The 19,654-nt window shown below is 42.4% G+C and overlaps 1 protein-coding gene and 1 long non-coding RNA gene across 3 annotated transcripts in view; both read left to right on the top strand.

Annotated features, from left to right (window-relative positions):
• Positions 1-7,919, top strand: part of LOC143153680 (protein muscleblind) — a 648,624-nt gene extending 640,705 nt beyond the window's left edge. The window contains exons 11-13 of one of the 2 annotated variants that reach the window (XR_012993885.1): positions 2,864-2,948; positions 5,093-5,272; positions 7,780-7,913. The gene's annotated coding sequence lies outside the window, so the exon portion shown is untranslated. Of the gene's footprint in view, positions 1-2,863; positions 2,949-5,092; positions 5,273-7,779 lie in introns of both variants that reach the window. The other variant, XR_012993884.1, reaches the window with a different exon arrangement.
• Positions 7,920-7,937: 18 nt separating this feature from the next.
• Positions 7,938-19,503, top strand: LOC143153682 (uncharacterized). The gene is made up of 2 exons (XR_012993886.1): positions 7,938-8,347; positions 17,769-19,503. It is a non-coding gene; the product is annotated as an uncharacterized LOC143153682 (long non-coding RNA).
• Positions 19,504-19,654: the final 151 nt, after the last annotated feature.

The raw sequence follows: 19,654 nt of genomic DNA, 5'->3' as shown, positions 1-19,654 counted from the left end.
CTTGCCCGCTAGCGCCATTGGTGCGTCTGTAACAATGCGGATAATTCTTTTTTTAAGCAGCGTGCTACTAATCGTGCTCTAATGATACACATTCAACGTATTATTTCCGACATTGTGCGGTATCATCGGATTCGATTCGATCTCCGTCGCGATAAAAGGTGTAAATGAGTATCGCGAGTCAAGGTGACCTTGCTCTTTTAACGAAAGGAAAAGGTTTCGACGATTGAAATTATCGTAACTTATCCAAGGTGAAGAACTGAGTAATTCTATACGTTACTCGTCTCCGTTCGATCGTCGTAAATGAACCAAAAAATCGTGGGTACCTTTACGACGAACATCCTGCAGATGGTTGATCGTCCCGTCGAATGTGGGGTTTATCTTTCGTTTCGTTTCTATTAGCGATCGCCAGTGTGTATCGACAACACGAACGCAAAAGGGACCACGATCTTCGTAATCACGTACGATCACCCAAGCAGAAAACCAACCCCCTTCTCCCGGGCCATTATTTGCATGACCAGACTCTGTGTTTGTAGCGAATTATCTTTTATATGCAGTTGCAAGAATTATTTATACTTATTATCACGATTATATTCTCACTCTAATTTATCATCTGTAATCATTATCGTTGTTACTTTTCTCGTTTATCGGTTGTGCGTAATTTATTGATTTGTTGCTGTTTCTAATTCGTTTTCGCCGTAACACAAGGAACTTCGATCGGTGATTGCTTGACAAAATGGAGACAATTTAATTCCAATTGCCATTCTACGTGACTTATATCTGTTTCATCCTTTCTTTTTATTTCCAATTTTATTTATTTATTTATATATTTTTTTTTTTTTCGTTTCCACGTATACATATATTTTGCACGCTTCTATGGTGAGCCTATGGTATACTTTTTGCGTGACGATACGTTCGGTTCTCTGTCATTATTTATCGTATTACGTATACTTGCGTATTTTCTATATATATACATACATATATATATATATATTTTTTTTTTTTCGTTTAATTTAATATTCTATCTGGTAGGTTGTTAACGCTTCTTTGACCTAACGTTTTTTGCTAACACAAAACCAGTTCTCTGGAATTTTTGATGTTTAATCTATTTGCTGCATTTGTCTATCATATTTCGGATATATAAATAATCTTCTTAGATACGAGTGTACGTGTGTGTTTCTGTGTGTGCGTGTACATATAATATGCATACATCTTTCGCTCGGGGTGCAGTCAAAGGAACGGACAAGTAGCGTAGCTGGGGTGGAGTTTCCGCTTCACTTGAGCGATACATCTGGTATTCGCGTACCTTTTTTTCCCACTCTAATTTTTTCAATTTCTTTTTTTCTTCATTCCTCGCTCCGTAGATCTCACGAGTTCGCCGTTCGATAGTAGAAAGAAAAAAAAAGAAAAAAAAATTTGCACGAGGAATATTGGATTCAAGTGAAAGATCCGTCTGTACGTTGCACGTATGTTCGATCCGCGGCCATATTATATATATACATGCACACGAGTTACATATATAATATTATTGTTTTTCCATCTTGCAAGCTAGGTTTTACGTTAAGTCACTGTTTAGCACCCGTTTTCTAAATAGTCGAGAGTGATACAGCGAAACGCTTAGACAACCCGCGATCGTTGCTTTCCTGTATTCCACGATTTTGTTAACACTAAAATTTCAGTCTAGTCATTGTGCTGAATGGCCCGCTGAGAAGAGGGCTTCCGTGACCTGATTCGCAAATTATACGAAATCTTGAAACAGAAAAAAGAAAGGAAAAATATGACGGGAGAAATATCGATAACGATGAAACGGGATCAGTAACGACAGTGAAATTCTTGGCTTCTTCGATTCTTTCGATCTTTCTCCGTAGAGCTTGTTCATCGACCGAGCAAAATTGATCATTAGATTCCAGTATTGTGACCTCCAGAATGACAATCACTACGCTGAACATTTTAGTCGCTTCGAGAAATTTGCGAATCAAACGAACCTCGTTTTATATAGGCACGCTCCTTGCACACAAAGTGTTGGGAATGATGACAGAAAAAAAAAAAAAAAAGATTACGATAATCGTACAGACTCACGCGTAAACTGTCCGCGTAGAAAGTGAACACGAGTCCTTTGTTCTCGAACCTATTTATTCGGAAATTCATTCGAGCCCCAGACGATACGTGTTCGCGTCTCGTGGCGTATCGTAAGAACGATCACGGTGGCAGCAAGCAGCGACTTGCAATTAAGTGAACCGAGTGAAACGATCGATTTTAGTATAACCAGTATTATTAAAAAATTACGAGATTAGGGAATGCCCAGTTTGAAAATGAAAAGTTCTACTGCAAATTTTCCTCTTAATTCGAGCTGCGCGAATAATCGACACTCTCACCGGGGGCCAAGCGTTTATCCCGGTATATACCGAAAAGTCGCACACGCGCGTGCGCGCAGCCCAAGGAATTCCGGTCGATTATTCGCGCACCAGTAGCAATTAATTAATATTCGTATTACGATCCGATTTTTTTAGAGCATGTAATGTACCGTGAATATGCTCTAACACTGGAAAGTTTGAATGTGCGTGTCCGATGAGATTTTCCAAAGTACGCGTGTGTCGAGAGAAAGATTTTCATTTTTGTCTCGTTTGTCTTAAAGAGTGACAGTGAGAGAAAAAGATAGAGAAATAGAGAATGTGTGTACGTATGCGCGTGAAAATAAGTGAAAGAGAGGGAGAGAACGAGAGAACGAAAGGAACAGTTCTGAATCTACGCGTGTTTGTGAACGTGGGTTGAGATACTGTAAGAGTTTGTTCCTTTTCTTGTAACTATTGTTCGCAAGCACTTCACAAGTACCTGTTATAAAATTACCTGGCACATTTTCTTTCAGTTACTGGACACCCTCCCGGTGTGCCAAGATTTTAATCGACAAGTGTGCAACCGTCCCGCCTGCAAGTTTATCCATCTCAGTGACGGTAAGTTTCCTTCAGTGACATCATCTGGGTATATATAAGATGTTTACGATGTGGAACCCCATAAGCTTAACCGAAAATCGAACGTGTCCGTGTGCCCTGACATCGACATTATTTTTTCATTTGTGTTTTATGTTTCCTACGAACGATGAAAATTATTGTCTTATTTTAAGGTTCTTTCCATACTTTTAAATATGGATTACTTTGGTCGATATTCTGAAAATAATCCGGTTCCAAAAGGATTCCGTAGACCCTCTAAATATTTTCAAAGCATAAATCCAGAAAACACGAGGAGGCAGTAGCGAGAGTTTTGTCACGTGTCCTCTGAGACCTTGAGAAGTTGCAAAGATTCGAAGCAACGAAAGACCTAAATTACAATACATAGATAGACATCTATGTAACATTTTCTCGTCAATTGTATTCGTAGAATTTGTCGATACAATTGAATCGTTTGATTTTAAAACATTGTACATTCGTGATTTTCAGTATCTTAAAATTAATAACACAAAAATATATTCCACAGTTTTGAATTATTTTTCAACGCTGAATCACCTTGTGTTTGATTGTATTCCAAATTATATACCGTGTATAATTGATACAGTAAAATGTTTTCGATCCCGATTGAAACAAATACGTGTATCGCACGCCAAATTTAATTAAATACTTACACTTATTTGCATCAATGCTAAATTAATTATTACGCTATCGCAAACCAAAAAATCATTGTATTAGATTTCCGATAAACAATGAATTCACTCGTTGCAAACAGTTAAATACGACCTTTTAACAAGCTAATCTTCTACCAAATGAGGGTTAAAGGAGGTTAACAAAGTTGCAGAACATTTGTCCGAAATTAGAGTAACAGTACATGTGCATCTAAATTATTATACAATTCGGAACACAGCTTAGGGTTCTTTTACAAAACTGAGGTTCAACATTTTGTCCAAACTGGATAACAAGTCCATATTTTGCGTACGTCATTCTTATGAAATATGGTACACGGTACATAAATTCGTAAAATGGGAGGTGCAACTAGAGTTGCTTTAAAACCTACCCTGAAATTACGTCTATTTTCGAAAAATTACTTCATGGCGAAAAATTTGAAAAAAGATCAAATTGGTAGCTGGTTTTCCATTATTTGTTTCATTTCTCTGTATTTACATCTCTCTTAGGTATCGAACTCAATGTTCAGTGAAACGTCATTTGTACTTTGCAGCTGTTCTGCAGTTCGCAACCGTGCATTCACCGCAAAACAATCATCTGTTCGGAATATGTGGCGAGTAACAAATCTACTGGTCACCGCTGTTTCAAAGTACACGCAATTTCGTCGAAGTTATACATTACTCTAGTAGTCGATCAATGAAAGGGATTATTGGCTGTTACCTGACTCGTTAACGACCGAACGAAACTTAGAGGTCTACCGTTTGTCGAGCCTTCCTAGAAACTTAAGAATAATTATTTATCAAATAAAATGTCTCATTCGATGTGATAAATATGATCATTTTCTAAAGTTTCTGCGCGTAGACATTAGCAAGTAATATTCTTTGATCTTACGTATTTTAATTACTCTCGATTTATTTTGATTTATAATTTTCACCCTTTTAAAGTATTTTATACTTGTTTCGCATTTCTAGTTGAGAAACTATTTAATTATTTCCGAAGAAGATCTTCGTGAAGTTTACTCGTTCTTGATTTGTATTATTAATTTCGCAAATATGGGTTGGTATGCGTATTCGTTTCGAATCGTATCCGAACGACTGAAACGGAACGAGGCGGAAATCGCGCTCGAAAAATTTACTCGCTTGTTTCCGCTCGGTGAAAAAAATCTTTCGTTGGAAAGGACTGAGCTTATTAGAATTTTCGAACGTAACTCGAACTTCGTTCACTCGTTAGCGGAACGAGTGAAAGTCAGCGTTTAAGTTTTATTAGTCGGCTGTCCGAGTCATTTTCAATTCCGAGGAAGTTCCCTCGTTAGTCGGTCAACTCGTTAATTTTCAACGAGGTCGTAAAGGAATTTCTGCGAGATTCAAGACGCAAAGCAAACGTAGATTTCCAAGATACTCGCGCTACGTCGAATCGGTACTCGTGGACCGTAAGAACTTCGTTGAATTGCGATCTCTCCAGTAATTCAACTATTGAAATTCCAGCGCGACGGAACTATTCTCTCGCGAGCAAGTGGTCAAATGGACGAATAGACGAATAGACACACGGACATACGGACGGACGGACGGACGGACGAACGGACGGACCGACGGACGGACGAACGAGCAGGAACGATTACGGGATTGTCTTTTATTCGTTCATCGATCCCGGGAGTGCAACGCGTGGTAATTATGCGCTATAAATCATCCACGTTCTCGGGTCTTGAATGCTCTTCCTTTCCTATGCGTTCTTGTTATCTTAGGTTCACGGCGCCGTTATTTATTAACACTTTCGCGACTGTGATTCTTCGCTGGATACAAAATGCCTTTTCATACGGATATTTACGAACTTTCCTGAAAATAGTAATGTAAATTATAATTATGCGTAAAACCCTGTATTTGCGGAATATTGCACACGTGCGATACAAGGCAAATTATACTTTTGATTAAAAAATGAAATAAACAAATTCAAATATTTCGTAATCGCGTGGTATTTTTCCTTTGATCGACAAATTTTTGTGTTTATTACACAATATTTACGCATATTTCGTATCGAATTACGGTATTTTGTGGACTCCGTTTGAAACGATCGAGAGAGGATATCTGATAGAAATCTTTCGAGAAACGGAGTCGCGTACCTTCCAGGAATGGATACGTCTGGCAAACTTATACGAGACGCTCAATTTTTACGTACATACTCCTATTAACTGTGCAATACCCGGTATATATACCTGTTGACGCGTTAGAGAAATTGAAACAGCTTTCCGTACAGTCTTCGTAAAATAAGAAGTAAGAGTAGAGCCGTGGAACGAGTACGATATTCTCCGAAGAAATGTGTCAAGACTTCGTTAAAAAATCTACAGCTCGTGAACTACTAACTTTCCGAACGATTCGCGCTGATATATTCATTCGAAGGAAATGTGCAACTCGGTAAAAAATTGAAAATGCACTTGCCATTTACGGTACAACTTACTTTCGTAACGTTGAATCTTTTGTTTACGATTATCTTCGACCAAACAGGAGCAACGATTACCAGTAAGGTGACTCGTCGTATGGAAAATATAAATAAAGTACGAGTAAACATTTTAGAGGTCGGTAGAGCTCGTTGAAAGGAACAAGAAAGTGAATCGTTTCAGAGACATTTGGTTATTGTATTTAATTTGTACACCGATAAGACGAAACCTCGATAACTGCAAAGAGATAGAACCGAAAACTCTAACAAGTATCGAGGTTCGTGCGACGACAGGACCGCGGTAAACTTCGTTACTCGCGATCACCATTGGTCCTTCTACCTCCATTTCGCTCGTTGCCAAGTAACCATCCCTTCCATTGCTCAACACCGCGCATCAAACGGAGTTCCCGTGTAATCATCGAGATTCTTTGTACGACTGCACATGCAATCCCCGAAATTGACTCTCGAAATATCAATCACTTTAAAGCATGCGCGGACGATCCCAGAATTATCGATTTGCAAATTAAAAAAAACCGAGTATCGTCTAAACGATTGGTTTTTCGACCTACGTTCATTGTGCTTTTCAATGAGTTTTATCGACTTTCAAATTTTTTATCCATTTATTTACAATCCGTGCATTTCGTACGAACGATTGCGTCAATGTTATTCGAACGAACGATTCTTATTCGATCGTAAACTACTCCCTCTTTATTCGGAGGTGATTTACTCGGAAAGAACGAAAAGGAGGAGTTGCTGGACTTTTTTTTTTATCGAATGTTTCGATTTACTTTGTATTTTTCAAGATGAAACGTTACGATCTTCCCTTTGCACGGGCCGAGGTCGGTCGAACTAGAAACGATTCTGTCCGTGCAATCACAGTCGCGCGGAAGAATCCAGTTGCATTTCGACTTCTGATTCGTGGAATACGCAACACCAATCGGAAACTAGATCTCGTCCGGCACCTCGTGAGCGCGGTACCGTAGTACGGGTCGAATCGTTTGAGTCGACGATAACGAACGAAAAAAGCCGACGCATTCGACGGAGAAAACGTTTGTAGGAACTGCTGCAATTAGCGTTCCAGCAATTAGTCTTTTGCGAAGTGTTTTAATGCGGTTCATAGGAAAATACACGAGTCGCTGGAACGACGTTGGGAGGAAAAACTTGTACAGCGGAAAAGAGTACATTAGAAATTTGCTTTACCATCGTATTTTCGGAACAATTGAAATTGCAACCAGTCGAAACTATCTATTTTTTTATCCAACTCTTACACAAGCGATAATCGTTTCTCTGGGCATTAAAGATTCGATTTACACAATAAACGATTTAGTTTAACCATCGCGTTCACAGCGTGGCCACGTACTCGACAAACTGTATTTTTCAAAGTGCGAATGACACTGTTCGTACAATACGGGAGAATTTTAAAAATTACTCGTCCAATATTGTCCTTGGGTGTAGCTACCGATTGTTGCTAATTTATCTTACACGTGGTTTGAAAATTTCGCCCATTGGTTAGGATAGTAGAAGACCCGGTATAAAAATAATTCGAGTAACGTCGTATTTGGGCTCATTTTTACAGGGAGAGCTTCGTCGTTTTGTTACCGATACTATAAATGAAAGATACGAACAAAGTTTTTTAATTTTCATCGGTGGATGTGATAATGGTAACTCGAAAGCGGTGAGAAACCGATTCCAGCCTCCATGCGAATGCGTTTCTAAACAATGTTCTTTCCGAATGTTTCAGGAAACGTGGAGGTGATCGAGAATCGCGTAACCGTGTGCAGGGACGCAGTGAAGGGCGCGTGCATGCGACCCCAGTGTAAATATTATCACATACCGGTCGCGTTGCCGCCAGCGCCCCTGATGGCGATCACATCACCTGGGACGCCCTAGTTACTCCTTCTCGTTTAGCGGATATCACGACGAGGCGAGCGGAGAAGAGCCAGACGGAGAAAGAGAGCGCGAGCGAGCGAACGAACGAACGTGAGAAAACGAGAGAGAGAAAGAAAGAGAGAGAGAGAGAGAGAATCTGTGAGTGTGCAAGAGAAAGAGAGCGAGAGAGCGCGAAAGAGAGAGCTGCACGAACGGAACGAACAAGAGCTTCTCGAATGCGCGTTTCGCCGGATCACGATCGGCCTGATCATCGGAACAAGATCGACGGAAAGAAAACAAACGGATCATTGTTCTCGTCGTCGTCGTCGTCGTCGTCGTCGTCGTCGTCGTCGTCGTCGTCGACATCGAAAGGACCGACTCGATTCTATTTCATCCTCCTCTGCGAATCTCCTCCGAAGCACCCTCCTCTATCACGACTGGTACGTTTTCATCGACCTGCGGCGGTAAGATAGGACGTATCGAGTGAACCGAGCATGGGATCGAAGAAAAAGGAAGAAAAAGGGTTAGAAGCACGTACGAGAGACAAGGAAACATTGTTTCGTTACACGAAAAGAGGATCGCCGCGGATTTCGGTTCCGCTTCTTCTTCCTTTTTCGTTCGCGGCCATGGATCACGGTGGAAAGAAAGCTCCTCCGTGGATTCGGTCCGCGGAAGCAGATTCCTCGCTCGGCGAGATTCACCTCCCGACGAAAGAGCATCGATTAGTTACACTCCAACCCGATGGTCGATCAACAACTTCGTTTTCGTACTCTGGGTCGCAAAGAGCGTCCGCGCGCCGCGAATCTACGCGAAATCGGTAAACTCTGGCGAGAGAGAGAGAGAGAGAGAGAGAAAAGATCTTCCGTTTCGAAAGATCGTCGAGATTCAAGCTCGGTCGCGTCGGCGAGAGAACCGTCCATCCCGAGGACGTACTCGAAATACGTCGCAATCGAGTGCCCGGCACACCGAGGTCTTCCTTAATCTTGCCTTCTTTTTTCGTTCCACTTTGTTCGCGTCAGCTTCCGAAAGAGACAGAAAGAGAGAGCAACGTCTAGATTCGCGCGATCTTGGGGACACAATCGTCGAGATCGTTAAGATCGAGGAGTCGAAAGATCGTCGAGATCGTCGAGATCGTGGAGTCCGTCTCCCGATTTTCAGCACCCTCGTTACTCTTTATCGTTTCACAACCCTCGTCTCGATCGCTCCTCGTGACTCTTCGCTGTCGAACGAATTGGTCGCGTACCGCGAGATCGTTCGATCGGAGTGAGTGTTTCGTTTCTAGATCGTCGTGATTCGATCGCGCGAGTTGATCGACGACGCTCTCCGCACCCGCGATACGTTCGACTCTCGCCGCCGACTCTAATTGACGCTTGCTTTCGGCGATCGCGCGGTGGTCGCGAGTTCTACCGACAGGTGTTGGTAAAAATCGGCCACGATCGTCTCTTTGCGACCCTCTGCGTCTTCATTCCGCGTTCCTTCACCGTTCAATCCACGCGCACCGATCTCGGGGAGAGCCACGGCGATTCGTTCAACGACGACTCGCGGACCTCGCTGCGAACCATCCGATTTCGGCGCTTCCGTCAGCCTCGAGCAGTCTCGAGCGCACATTCTTGCGCTTCGTTGTTCAAAACCGGGTGGAAAGGAAGAGAACTTGGTGTCGATCGTTGTTCAGAACCGAGACGGAAAGAAGAGAACTTCGAGTCGATCGACGGAAGCGCGCGTATTCCGCGAGTTCGTCGAATTATTGTCTGCGTACGTATTGTACAAGCGAGAGAGAGAGAGAGAGAGAGAGAGAATGTGAGAAAGCAAGGGCGAAAGAGAGAGAAAGAAAGAGAGTAAGAGAAACGCAATCGGAGATTTTATTAGACCCGCGCGAGAACGGAGAAACGTTCGTCCTGGAATCGTTAATATTCCCGCGCGTTGACGGTGATCGAATTCGTATCAGTAGGGCTAACTAGGACCCTCGGGTCAACCGAACGATTTAACCCTTTTGACGCCAACGTTACCGCATGTGTTCCGCCTCGTTGCTCTCCGACAGCTGGATTTCCCCATCACCTTCCGAACGACGATCTCGGAAACGTTACAAGTCTGCCCGTGTCGTTGAAACCGTAGCCGGCGAACTTGGAGAATTAACGTCGCGTTACGGGTTCTCGCAGTTTATCGCACCTCGAGGTGATGGAAAATCCCAAGAGTACCGAAATACGAAACGTTTGCCCGTTTCGAGCGGAGCGATCGTTCTCGGTGGTCCCTACGCGCACGCGTTCGAAGGGACCGAGTTCCATCGGAAGCGTAAAATATTAAACGATCGATGACGTAGCAAAGTCAACGGAACGGTACTTTCAGTTCTCGCGATAACACACTATCGGTCCAAAACAAAGGAACGTCTCGAACGAAGGATCATTCGAAGCTTTCTGGGGAACGACGAAACGGTTCTCCTAGCTTTCGCTTCGATCGAAAATTCGTAATTAACTTTGCACGATGAAAATTACTTTCGTTCGTCGGATACCTCGGATTAAGAAACTTGTACGCAACAGTAATGCCTTATTATCGAAAATTGAGTATTCGATACTTTTGATACGTACATATTTAATTTTTTCGATTTTACCGATCGTAAAGACTAATTGTTCAGTCGCTCACTTTTGGCCCGTACCGTACTAATACTTGCCAACTATAGTTTCGAAGTCCGGCTATTGTTTTACACGTCGGTCCAAATATATTTCGAACAACTTTATCGCGTATCGTTAACTTACTAAGCTTGCCAGCGTCTCTCGAGTAACAAATATTCTCTACTTTAACGGCTACGGGGAAATTTCATATAAGTTTATATCGGAGTCGCAGTACCAAGATACAAACGTGTTTTGAATTAGGTTTCACGCAAGGATCGTATTCGATCGAGAACGACCACGAATTAACGCTCGAATCTCCGCAACCTTCGAGAATGCCTTCGTTTAAAGATTTTCGTTTCGCGCGATGCACTCTTGGTAGCCATCGCTTCGAAGGGTTCTAAACGTAGAAAACACCCGACGAAACGGATATTTTCCTAACTCGTTGGCCTACGAACGAAAGAAAAAGGAAAAGAGACTGGTTCCAGGCCGCACAGTTTCGAGATATCCGGATGTCGGAGACCGAACCGAACCTCCATCGCGAATCGTGGTACCAAAAGGGTTAGAGAACATGCCGGTCGTAAACTGCGCGACGACGCAATTCTATCTAGACGAGTTGAAGGGAGTCCGGGCGACAAAGGTTAACATAACCCGTAACGAATAACGAAGTTTTTATACTCGTATATATTAAACAAATTCCACTTATATTTTGTTTCTATAACGATATATTGTCGCGTACGCGTATACATTTTGGCTGATCGGTGAACGTACGTACATTACACGCCGGGAGGCGCTGAATTTATCGAGCGAGCCGATCGAAACGATCGAAGGAGGATCAACGAACGACGAGAATGTCGAGAAATCAGGATCGATCGGGGATCAGACGACGAAACGATACACACATACATACATATATGTGTATATATATATATATGTGTATATATATACATACATGTATATTTGTACATATGTATATATGTATATATGTGTATATATACATATATGAAAATACGTTCTTCCGTGGGAGGAACAAAGCCTTACGACAAGGTTTCCGGCGACTCTTTGGTTTTCGATCAATTTTTTTTCCTTTTCACTCCATTCGCGAAGGGAAACGCCGAAAATCTACACACTCTAGGCGAGTAAACGCTATTTAATTATTAATACTGCGATAAATGTATATGACAAATATATGTATAATATATATATACGTACATATATATGTATATATACATATGTATAATATATATATACAGACATATATATGTGGTATATACATGTAGATATACAACCGCAAGATGCGCGTGTACACGTATACGCGTACAAATACATGTGTATACGTATGTACGCGCACGGGCGTTCAGCAGATACGTACATGTATATATTTACATATATGTATACATACATACGTATAATAAGAAATTATATTTAATTAAGGTAATAGAATCTTTGAGAGGAGAAGGTGTTACGCTAACGAAGGAAGGGAAGAGACACGAAAGAGATGGAAAGCGAAAAGCGCGAAAGTAGATTAGCACGAAAATCGTTGAGAACGAACCGCGAAAGGGGAAAGGTCACACGGAAATCGTTTTATATTCGCTGCGCAACTCGCGAGACGAAATTCGACACGAGACTCGTTTCTTACGATTTCGGTTCGCGTTTTATGTGTTTTCAGCATCGATAAGTTTTTCTTTTTTTTTTTTTTTTTTTTTTCTTTTCTTGCGCCCCGTTTCCCTGGATGATTCACGCGTGCGTCGTGTATTTCGATTAGGTGACGACGAACCGCGATTAATTTGATTTCGTCTTTGCCGGTATCGCGCGAAGGACCCACCATCGATCGAGTCTTTCGTTGTTCCTACAATTTGTTTACACACATATATATATATATATATATACATATACATATACATATATATATATATACATATATATATACATATATATATACATATATACATATATATATTGTTACGTCGAGTTCCTTCGTCTCGTCCGTACTTTGGATCCTAACGCGTTCATTTTACTCCGTATACCGTATCCATGTATTCGTAGTATTTAATTTCATATATACGTACGTACATGCATATATACACCTTTATATATGTACATACATATATAGATATATAGATATACACATGAATATGTATATACGTATATACAGGTGTGTATGTATAGATATACATATAAGTTTTGTTTTCCTTTAGAATAACGAAAAGATGAAAGTAGTTAGTGCAATCGACGCCGTGAACTTAGCGGTAACGGAATACGTAATCGCGAGCACAGTCGTGTGTCTCTTTTCCAGTTTTTTCTTTTTTTTTTCTTTTTTTTTTCTTTCTTTTAATTATCATTACCAGGGGCTGGGTTCGAACGTGGGGAAACTTTCGTCGCGAGGACGAAACGTCTCTTTCGTCGAACGTACCCGTTACGAATTTACAACCCTCGTTTAACAGGACCGCATCGGTTCGTCGCTCCGATTTTAGTTCGACGATCTTCCCTCGTAGCCGAATAAATTTAAATGGAAAACAATTATCAAAGGAGGAGAACAAGCGAGACAAAAAGAAACAATGAAACGAACCACGACCGTCCAGGAAAGGTTTTCATCTGCTTTCCCGACCAAGCCGATACAGAGCGAGTTTCTTCGTTCGCCCGCTCGAACATTGCAAACGAGAAAACGCGTTGTTGAGCTAGTCATTTGCGATGGGCCAGGGTCCTTTGCGCGCTCTCTCGCTTCTCGTACGCGCCACGCGCGCTGCACGCCAGCGAGACAGTCGCGTCGTTTGTTTTTTTTTTTTTTTTTTTCGGTTTGATTGATTGATAAAAAATTAACACACACACACACACACACACACACATACATACACCGATTGTTTTATCGATTAACACTGACGATAGCGTTAATTATTTAAACGAATAGATATAACGAAGTACTCTAACGACAAACTAAGTATAGGCTACGGATATGAAATATCGAATAAAAACAAAAAACAAATATTAAACGAGTGATTAAACGATTAAGCAAGTAAATGTTCCTGTACAGCATTTAAGAATCAAAGGACACACTTATATCGACGATGCATACAAAATGAAACGAAATGGAAAAAAAAGGAATGTACACCGTTTTTAGTTTCCATTGATATTTTTCATTGTCTTTTTGGTATTGGAGGGGAAAGATTCGAAAGTTCAATATTTGTAAATTCAATACTCTAATGTACATAGGGTAGTGCTGCTGCGTGACGCAGCTCGAGATAGCGTGATCAGAGTTCGAAATATCGAGAATCTTAGATCGTTCGTAGGAGTCGAAATTTGTTCGTTGATCCGCGAACGCGACGCGAAAATAATTTTTTTTCTTTTTTTTTTTACTTCTCTCTTTTCTCTACCGAGTTATGTACCTAATACCCACGTTTTTTTCGCCATTCGCGCAAAAGTTTCTACAATTCGCCCAACGATTATCAATTCGCATTTCTTGCGCGTTCTTCGACGTTCGAGAGTCTAGTCACGAATTGCGTGGATCTTTCTTTCTTCGTTTTACTTTTCTTTTCATTCTTCTTACGATGAAAATCTGCTCTCTCGTCGGAATTCTTGCGATACATATTTTTTACGACTCGGTAGACGCGTACGATGACGTTTAATAGCTATGAAAATGAACAAAACCGAAAAAAAGTAACAAGTAGACGGAAACGGAAGATACGGACGAGTTCCTCGTGCTCGCATCTAGCATGTACATATACATAGCGTTAGATTAAACAGAAAAAAAAAAAGAGAAGAGAAACGAGAAGGTACACACGTTATATAATGGTATATGGTATAAAAATAAGTACAATAATTAACAATGTCCATTTAAGTGATTCAGTAATAGTACCGAGACGAAAAATGACGACGAAAACGTTTTCAATTTGCGATTTCATCCGTAGAGAATATTTTCGAAGATTTTTCCATTACACGTAGAGTCCAAAGATTTTACCACGGCGGGGGCGAGCTCGACTCGACATCGCGACGTTGTTTCGACCGTTTTCTTTTCTTTTCTTACGCGCGTTAAACATGCACGAAAATGCGTTCTACCGTGAGTGTGATATATTCGAATTCGTCCCAATCGCTGGCAAGTCTCTTTAGCGAGCCGTTCTGTTTCCGTACTCGCGGAATTGAGGACACGGAGAACGAAGAGTTTTCGCCCTGCGATCTCGAAACGCTACGGAGCTAGATAGAAACGAAACGATAAACAGACTTCTCGGAACGTCGAGTTTCACGAATATATTTCCGAACCTTTTTTTTTTTCTTGGAGAGACAGACGGATCGCGTTCGATCCCGCGTAGAATTTCGAACGAACGAAATCGAGTAGCAAGCAACTCGTCTTTCCCTTCGATACCAAACGTTCTAGTAAATACACCAAGTATTATAACTAAATAATAATAATTACGCCAGTACGAAAGGAGAGGAAAGAGAACAATGACGGGAAAACGGAGCCGGACGATGCTGCTCCGTTGTCACGAGCATCAAACTGAAAGCCGTTCTAAAAAATGTCAAAAAATATGTGTATATATACATATATATGCATATAGAAATAAGAAAACATGCAAAAAAAAAATACATAAATATATACATATATATATGTATATAAATATATATATATATATATATATATATATATATATATAAACGAAACGAAAGAGATAACGAAACACGATGAAAAATAATACGACGAATTCACTGGAGTTTGAGCTTCCCCAACTTGAGTCAAGGGTTTTAGCTGCTGCAGCAAGCAATCACAAAGCGGTAAAAATTATTTGTAAACAAAGCAAAGAGTTCGTTCGCTTGAACGCCGCGTTACCGTGTCGAGGAACGACATCGTTGAAGAGATTCGGGTGTCGAGAATCTGACGTGTTCGGCGACGACGGGTTCATAGGACGATTTATATACGCTATCGCTTTAAAGAGACAAAGAGTGCTGCTTCGCGTGGCCAACGAATGTTGCTGGTTCGCACGAGGAACGTTGATTTCGTAATGGAGAAGTTCGCTGTTGGTTGCGGTTGCTGTCGTCGAGTAGCTTCGTATTTCGTTCGACCTTACGATCGAAACAACCGACGGAAGAATTCTGATCTTGTTGCGTTCGCAGTTGTCAACACGGACGTCAAACTCGAATTATTCGCAGACGCTACTAGTCGCGACTCTGTTCCAGATAATACCTTAGTCTATGATTATTAATTGAAAAATACTCATGGAATTTCCAATTGTTTCATTTCGACGAGTGGTCTTCCTCCATAATTTTCGCACCGAGTGCTTTTTGAGTAGAACGGTCAAACGTTGGCTACGATCCGTCACGATGTTTATCTTCGTTTAATCCCGTACTGGATCACACAGTCTCAAGAATTCTCATCTTAAGAACACTATTGCATCTTAATACGCTCGCCATCGCTGTTCTCCAGACTCGATTGCGGAAATATAAAACTTCGAACAAATCTAAGTTATCCATAAACACAGTATTTCGTATTACCTGTCCAAAAATACTCGTAGGAGACACTAATTCGAATTCGACGCAACGATCAATTTTCTTCGTCTAAATCTGGTTCGCTATTAGCTGCGACTACTATCGCGAAATCCTTGGTTTGATCCCTCAAGCGGACAAAACTGATCCAAGAAATCTTATCTTCTTATCTAATTCTCTTGGTATCTTCTCGATTGTCGTTCATTGTCGTTGTTCTCCAAACTCGATCGAAGAAATCCCAAAATTCACGTCAGCTCGTATTATCCGTACAATAGACAACTTTATCGATTCAGTAGTCTTTGTAACTGTTTGAAAAATACTCGTAGGAAACGATAAACCGTGTTTCTCTCTCGAGTCGACCGAGTTCAACGTCGACCATTACCACTGTCGAATATCTGTATCTTTGGTCGAGTACTCGACGCAACCGACCGAAGAATTCCGGTCTCGTTACCCCGATCGCCAAACCTCGACTCAACCACGGACGCCATTAGCCGCCATTGTTCAATTTAATCCAGCCGCGACAACCGGTCGAAAAATACTCGTAGAAATTGCTAGTCGCACTTGGTCGTGGTCCTCTCTATGGCACGCTTCTTCGTGCGAGAGAATGCGGTTCGATCCGAGGGGAATCGGCCTCCGAGAATTCGGACGCATTCGTGGCAGTCGCCGAACCAACGTGGCGCGGCGCTGCGATCGCCGCGTAAACTTCTCCGAATTCGATCGCGTTCGACGAGAATCGCAAACGGATTTTCTCGATCCGTTCCATGTTCTCGTGCGTACCATCGTTCCGAGTTGGTCAGAAAATATACGCTCGCGTGTACCTACCTAGCTTCTTGCGCGCAATGCATTTTTGACTCTGCCGAGAGAACGAACGGAAATAGGGTGCGAAAGTGAGCGAACGCTCGAGTTAAAAAAAAGGAGAGAAAGAGAAAGAGAACGACAGAGAGAGAGAGAGAGAGAGAGAGAAAGCGTTCAAGTAGACGGAGAAACGAGGTCAACGAAATTCGGAGGGTGCCGTACCCGCTCTGCAGAGAACGGACAAGGGGGGGAGAAGGGGAAGGGAAGCGGTTTCGAGTTTCGCGAGCGCGGCCACCCGGCTGTTCGAACGAAAGCCGGGTATTTAATGCCGGGTACGAATATTTTGGTACGTTTAATCGGATTGTCTACCGTCGACTGAACCGAGCCCATCCGAAATTGCCGACACGAACGTCCGATCGGATTTGTTCGGATAACCCGTCCACGGCTCGCGATAGAACGCGAATTGGTTATCGTTGCCATTACCCCGCGCCTGGTAAGCGTCGGCCGAATTGAAAGGAATCGAGAGGATAAAAAGGGAAGTGGGGTACGAGAGGGAGGGGAGGGTGCTGCGAGAAACAAGGGAGAAACGTTGAACAGAGACGAGATAGAAAAAAACGAGAACGGGGGCGCGGATATACCGAAAATAATACACTACAGACCGTCCACACCAGGGACAAGCTTGTCCGCTAATCGACGAGAAACGAATAAAAGCGCCGCGGCGATCGATCCGGGGTGGGGGTAGGGTTGGGGTGGGGTGGGGAGAATTTTGTTCGAGGTAAACGCGTCGATGGGCGCGAAGGGAGTAAGAGAGAGTAACGACGGGGTCTTTAGTTCTAGATCAACATGTAACCAGGTTAAAAGTGTCTAAATAGCGTCGTTGAAACGAAACTCGTGCGTACACGCTTCTCAATACATTAGAATATAGTAGATACAACAGAACGAATATATATGGATATATACATATAATATATTTTTGACTTTTATTCTACAGTATAACTCGTAAGTGGACCGTGTACGGTGATATTGTAACTAGAGGTCGGACAAGCCTCCTTGGTCGCATACAACACTAGGCTCGATCGACGATACATTGTAACCGGCGACGATCGCGCCAGACGAATAGTCGGATAGAGAATAAACGCGAAACCGATAGAGCCACGGAGGACGCGGAATTCGACGCGTGGATCGGCGCGAAAGAGGACGATGGTAACCACGTTTCTCTGCAGAGCGAGGTGTTCGCGTTATCGGGCCCCGCATCGCCTTCCCCCGAAGATACGTTTCCCTCGTTGGCTGGACGAATAGCGACGCACAGGACGCGAAAATATCGACGAACGAAGAAGAACGAGGACTTGAACGCGGTTCACGGAGCACGAATAAAATAATTGGGAGTTTTCGTTATACGTACGTATACATATACACGTAGACTCACACGCGCGCACGCGCGCACGGTCGAACCACCGTGCGTGCACACCTACATACATACACACACCGACACACGATATGTATTATACGTATATAACAAAGTATATATAGATATATTGTTCGAGCAGACGCTCCCTCAACACTACGCGCTATTCTTCAAGAGAGTTCCTTTTACTCGGAATAACTAACTGTATACACAGACTTTTCCGACAAAGAAACGGACGATTTTCTCTCCGAACGGCGTACGCAAACACACGACGAGACGGATAGAGAGAGTTAGCGACCGAATGTGTGCGACAGAGAGAGAGAAAAAGAGAGAGAGAGATCGAGAGAGATCGAGACAGGTAGATGGAAAGCGAAACGAAAAGTCGTTTCGATATTAAAACGAGACGGATGGCACGGCGATCGCGCAATGGATCGCCAACGAACGAGAAACGAGGAACGAGCCCCGTACGCGCGTATCGCTAACAATTTCGAAACCCCGTAATTGAAAATCGTCTAGGTAAACGTTCCGAACGACTTTCTCTAGGTAAACAAAGAAAAGGAAAACTAAAACGCGCCGGACGCCGGTAGCCGCGGCGCCGGGCAATCGAATATTAACATTTTTCGAACTAAGCTAACGAAGACTAATAGTATTTTTCGAGTTTAGATTATTAAACGTAGCGGTACATCGTAGAGTATGTAACACGATCTTAGCAAGGTAGTAGACGAGAGAACTTTTACCAGTCGACTAATTCTGCATGTTAGTGTATCCAGCCTACGCCTAGTAAGCTTCTCGTAGCGTTAGAGAATTTTTAATCCGCCGTTTCTCCTTACGAAGACGGACGAGCAGAAACTGAATTTGTCGTCTTATACGCTTTCCGATGAAAAACAACACACTCACCGTTTTACCAACGAAGGATCCTGAAACAGTCTGCCAGTCGTTCAGACCTGCCAGTTTCGTTTTCGTTTTCCGTTCATTCCCGCTTCTTCCTGTAACCCCCCGCCACCCTCGTCCACCTAACCCGGAACCCCCCAGAAAAACCAGCTTCTCCTTCTTGTCCGTTTAAGAGAACCGCGACGAGAAAAAATAAAGAAGAAGAGACGATCGATCTCGCGCTGAGTAACGCTTAGTGTTTAAATGTAACCTATTATTACCAGAAAACGTACTAGTGAACCAAGCGAGCAAAACGAGGATATAGAAGAAATGGAAAAAAAACGAAAAAAGAAAACACACACACGCGTACACACGAAGTGTAACCACGAAAAGAAAGTAACGATTTAGACGACGTGTAGCGTGTTCGAATGGGGGAAAAAAGAATGGGAAATACGCGAAACAAGTGGATGAAATCGTCTCGTATCGTAACCGATTTGCTTCGCTCGAGCCCTCGTGAGCGCCGCGACGGGACCGCGAGGACGAGGGAACGCGCCCACGCGCGTTTTCTAGGAACCGATTCCATTTTTGCTCACCGATTTCGT

Source organism: Ptiloglossa arizonensis, chromosome 13, assembly GCF_051014685.1.
Source record: "Ptiloglossa arizonensis isolate GNS036 chromosome 13, iyPtiAriz1_principal, whole genome shotgun sequence".
Classification (NCBI taxonomy): Eukaryota; Metazoa; Arthropoda; class Insecta; order Hymenoptera; family Colletidae; genus Ptiloglossa; species Ptiloglossa arizonensis.
This window is presented reverse-complemented; position numbering and strand designations above follow the sequence as displayed.